General features: G+C 44.7%; 1 pseudogene; it reads left to right on the top strand.

Moving 5' to 3' along the window:
* Window positions 1-550: 550 nt before the first annotated feature.
* LOC142302397 (RNA-binding protein FXR1 pseudogene) lies at window positions 551-1,629 on the top strand (annotated as a pseudogene).
* The last annotated feature ends 3,882 nt before the right edge of the window (window positions 1,630-5,511 follow it).

The following is a 5,511-nucleotide window of genomic DNA, read 5'->3' as shown; positions in this document are numbered from 1 at the left end:
ATTTGTCACCTTTTGGACACCTTTGAGGGTGTTTTCTAGGTGTTTTTATGTGTTTGTGATTGCCTCCCATTGTTTCCTATGCGGTTCGAGTGGTTCGCCGAACCGGTTTGCTGAACCGAACTTGAACGAGACCTCCGTTCGGCGAACCGAACTTGAGCCAAACTGCGACCGGTTCGCTTATCTCTACTGTTAAAGTGAAAGTGTTTCTGTCTTCTACCTCAACAAGCATGCTTAGTGAGTACCCCCATCACATATGGTGCTATAGTGAGGGCAGTGTTCCAGGAGGCATGCTTTGCAGCAGCACAGCGTTGTGGTAGTTGATCGGCGGGTCCACTAAGATTCATTACATGCTGCAAGTAGCTTTTGCCAGTGGATCCACAAAGACTCCTGGAGTGGTGCAGAGCTGTGTGAGCAGAGCAACAGAGGCAGCAGACCAAGGATCAACAGATGGATCTTCTGGCTGAGGCAGCAAAGGTGGATGAGATCAAAGAACTGTGGAGCCAGCAGGTGCAGGTCGATGAGCAGTTATAGAGGCGTCAGATGGTAAAAGATGGGTTTGAAAGACCAAAGGAAACTGTCCAATGGCTGTGAAAGTAAAGGAATTTGTCCGGTCATTCAGTTCATGGTAGATGTGCCCGTAGACTTGAGAGAAACTGGTGCCAGTGAAACTGCATGAAGGATTCCAGAAAGCCATAGGAGAATATAGAATGGGTTTTTTTTTACCTCAGAGACAAATCAACTGATTATACTGTATACAAGTGAAGCCACAATAAAGCGGATTGCTATCCTGAGTAACATGCGCCTATGAAGTTTTTGTACTAAGCAGATGATCATATTAAGGAATAAAAAATAAGCCACCAGTCAATTAAAGTATATAAAGCTGCTGACAGCAGCATTTCAGGAAGATATGGTGGTGAGAAGAGACTTAATTTGGCTCACCATATGTACACTCAGGATTAATGTTTAGTAAGGCAGAAAAATCCCGGGTTTCATAGCTATCGAATTTGAAGAAGATAAGATAAGGGAACATGCCAAATTTATGGCAAGACTGTGGAAGCTGTGAAGAGAGCTCAGAATTTATTGGAACTTGTGGAAGATTTCATCCATGTCCACAGAAATCTTGGGAAAGTGGCTGGAAAGAATGGAAAAATCATCTGGTAGTTCATTGATAAAACCAGAGATGGAGAGAGAATTGAAAGGCATGATGAAGCCAAGATACCCCGTGAAGATGGTATAGTTCCATTTGTCATTGCGTGAATGAAGGAAAGTGTTGGAAATGTACGGGTGCTGCTAGACCATCATATTGCATACCAAGAAGAGGTAAAGCAGTTAAATGTGGAAGGATGGAAGATAAAGGAACAACTTTGTCAAGTAGGTATGAGGTGGCGACCAATTTCAGACCAGAGCCCAGAGAAAGAGAAGTGTGATGCATCTGAGGATAGTAGTTCCTCGTATGTCAGGGAAAGCATGTCCTACAGTGAAAGGAGCAAAGGTTATAGAGGACCCAATTACACATCAGGCTATGGTACAATCACTGAGCCATTCAAGACCTCTGATTTTGAGTCTAAAGGAAAGGGTGAACTGAGTAACTGGTTTCTAGCTGCTGAGAATGATGGCACAATTTGCTGACACAGAGACAGCCATAGACAGCCTGAGGCCAAAAACACACATCCGTTAAAACCAGGTCCGTGTAAAACGGGCCGTTTTTCGGGTCTGTTTTCCGTTTTTTAGGTCCGTTTTTATGGTATGTGTGGCCTGCGTGTGTATCCTATATGCTAGCCGTATGTCCGTGTGTGCGTGAGTGAAATAACTGACATGTGTATGTGTTGCCCGTGTGAAATGTTCCGTGTGTGTGTGTGATGCACAATGTCGTTGATACATGTCGGCTGACAGCAGACAGAGTTGCGCAATGAGAATGAACTCGGGTGAACTTCACCCGACTTCATTGTCATGCCGCGGCTCTGTCTGTGTGTCGCGTACTGATTAGCGGTCACCCGTGAAGGACTCACCGCTGACCACTAATCCCCTGAGTGACTGAATTGAGCAGCCCTCTCTCATACTTACCGTTCCCCGATCCCCAGCGCGGCGCTGCACGGCTGTTATAAAAACTCCGGCGGCTTATACTATTTTGAAAAAGCTGGCCGCTCATTAATCAATTTCATATTCCCTGCTTTCCCCGCCCACAGGCGCCTGTGATTGGTTGCAGTCACACACGGCCACCACGCTGAGTGACAGCTGTGTCACTGCACCCAATCACAGCAGCGTGTCTATACTGTGCAGTAAAATAAATAAATAATTAAAAAAAACGGCATGCGGTCCCCCCTATTTTGTTAGGCTGGGGGGCTCCCCATAACCTGAGAATACCAGCCTGCAGCCGTATGGCTTTATCTGGCTGGTATTAAAATAGGGGGGACTGCACGCCAGTTTTTTTAATTATTTATTTCTCTGCTCCATAGTGACACGCCCACCGGCGGCTGTGATTGGTTGCAGTTAGACAGCTGTCACTCAGCGTGTGGGTGTGTCTCAATGCAACCAATCATATTTACCAGTGGGCGGGTAAAGCAGGGAATACGAGATTGATTAATGAGCGGCCGGCTTTTTCAAAAGAGGAAAAGCCGTCGGAGTTTAGAGAATAGCCGTGCAGCGCCGCGCCGGAGATCGGGGAACGGTGAGTATGAGAGAGGGGGGGAACTGACCGACAGACAGCGAGAGGGACAGATAAGACAGAGAGACCGACCGACAGACATAGAGAGAGACCAACCGACCGACGGACTAAGGGAGAGAACGAAACAGAAAAAGAAAAAAGACCGACATCACATGAAAAAAGCACAAAACGTACAGGGAGCAAACAGAGATGCGTCCGTTTCACTCGGACGTGCGCACAGACCCATTGACTTTCATTGGGTCCGTGCTGCGTGTTGCGTGCTGAAAACGGACATGCTTCCGTGCAAAATGGAGACACAAACGTAGCACGCACACGCACCCACGGACCTTAATGAAAAACGCACATGTTTCCTCAAACATTAAATAACATTGGTGCACGTTTGGCTGTGTCTCCGGTATATACGGAAACGGACCAAACACGCACGTTTTCAACGGATGTGTGTTGCGGGCCTGAGAGAGGACTAAAGGTCATAGTAAGTCTGCAAAAGAGAATGCAAATGTTCTTTGCTGAAGTAGCCAGACAGTGGCTCCTATAAGGTAATAGATAACTCAAAGTCATACCAGACAGTTGATTTAAGTGAAAAAGAATCTCCATACCACATTAACTCTAGTAGATGGTCACTAATTAGGGGGTCTGACAAAAGTTCTTACCCAATACGTGTGATGACTGAGTAAGAGAGAGCATCGCTTACCAAAAAGGGTTTAACCAGACTGTCTCAGGAGTGGAAGCTCATAGTTACCAGAGAAGTTGTCCTGGTTTGGTAAAGAAATTTGACAAGCTCCACAGCTTAAGGCAGAGGGGGAGGTATGTTATATGGTAGAGGGTATGTTTCCCAGAGGAGGCTTCCTTTTGGGATGTAAACCTAGAATGTCTATACTGGTACCTGTAGTGGCATGAGTTTTATTAAGGCATTCAAATGGTCAGGTGTACAGACAACTGTAGAGATGGGTGGGTCTGGCTAGCTACATACCCCTGTTCTTGGGTGTGTCATCATTTTTAAAATGGTGTCCTATGTTATTTTGTTGAAGAGGACATTAATGAGGAAGAAATTCAAGATGCATACAGCTGCTCACCAAAAAGCCAACAATGTATAAGGGAACTGTGGCACTACACCACCGCCACAGGAATATATGAAAAAAGAGACACCTAGTCTATGCATTGGCCAGTGCATGTAAGCCCAGCCACCATGGCAAGCCAAACCGGGAACCCAACTTGAAATGCCACTATCTGGGTTACAAACCTCCATGTCTGGGAAGCTAGACTCCTGCTACAAAGGATATGAACACAGCCTGGTTGTTTTTCCAGCTATCACCTATTCACCCTTGTTGGATGTGTGGGTTAGGTTTTTGAAATATTTGTAGTGAATCTCTGATTGACCACTCTGCCCTATAATCAGGCTGTGTTCATATCCTTTGTACCAGGAGTCTAGCTGCCCAGACATGGAGGTTTGTAACTCAGATAGTGGCATTCCTAGTTAGATTTTTTAGTCTAGCTGCCCAGACATGGATGTTGTTAACCCAGATGGTGGCATTTCAAGTTGGGTTCCTAGTTTATTGAGATTGTCTTGCCATGGTGGCTGGGCTTATATGCATTGGCCAATGCATAGACTAGGTACTCTTTTTTCATATATTTCTGTGGCGGTGGTGTAGTGCCAGAGCTCCCTTATGCATTGTTGGCTTTTTGGTGTGCAGCTGAATATGTCTTGTAGTTACTATGTTTTTTCACCTAGCACCTATTCACATTTGTTGGATGTGCGGGTCAATTTTTTTAAAATATTTATGTGGAAAAAATAACCTTGCTAGACTCTTAAAGTGAAAGTGTTCCTGTCTGCTACCTCAATGAGCATAGTAAGTGAGTACCCCATCATATATGTTACAAAATTTCTTCTGAACAAGGCAATACCCACACTTGATTGTACAGTACTGTTTGGCCACATGCCAGGGGTTGGGAGGGAAGGAGCACCATTTGATTTTTGGAGCACAGATTTTCCCAGAATAGTTTATGAACTCCATTTGCAGAGCATCTAAGTGCCAGAACAGGAGAAACCCCCTCAAGTGACAAAATTTTGGACATTACACAGCTCTGGGAGTTCACGTACGAGTGTAGTGACAATTTAGTATCTGGAGAACACCCACGGAGTCAAACGCAATGATTGTTGCAGAACTAAAGAATGCAAATAAGCCATCGGCATGCCCATAAAATTGTAGTGCCGTTCATTGTGTACAACTTTTGCTTCTGGAGACCAACACCCCTTAAATTAAGTGGGCTCTCCTAATTACATAATTGCCAACCGTGTGGATGTTAACTGTGGTTTAGGCCCATTGTGGTGTCCATAAGTGAGGAGGGCATTTTCATTTGGCAGATCAGATTTTGCTGGATTATTTTTTTTTGAGGATGGTATCATAATGTTTTTCCAGAGCCTTTATGACTCCAGTAACGTGGAAGACCCCAATATTTCCACTTATAGATGAAGGATCTTAGTGGGGACTTGTGTTTTGCGGTTTGAGTTGAAAGCTATTTGTGGCAATTTTGGAACAGAATATTTTGGATCAATTCACATTTATCCTGTGATCTATGCTGAGCAGTTACATCTGGGTTTCCATCTACATCTGTGAAATACGTGATTCAGGTGAAACCTCCAATGGATCCATTCACTAATGAGGCAGCAGAGTTACTCCAGACTCTGCTTGCTCTCTGTTCAGCGGTGTCTGTCTTTTCAAAGGTGAACAAAACTGTTGATGCCCCCACATATGCCATGATGTACATCATAGATTGGAAGGCCTTATCCACCCATGATGTATAGGATAGCTGAAAGGTTTGGAAGTGGTTAAAATTAAAAATTAAAA

Source organism: Anomaloglossus baeobatrachus, chromosome 4, assembly GCF_048569485.1.
Source record: "Anomaloglossus baeobatrachus isolate aAnoBae1 chromosome 4, aAnoBae1.hap1, whole genome shotgun sequence".
NCBI lineage: Eukaryota > Metazoa > Chordata > Amphibia > Anura > Aromobatidae > Anomaloglossus > Anomaloglossus baeobatrachus.
The sequence above is the reverse complement of the archived record's forward strand: the minus strand, read 5'-3'. Positions and strand labels throughout refer to the sequence as shown.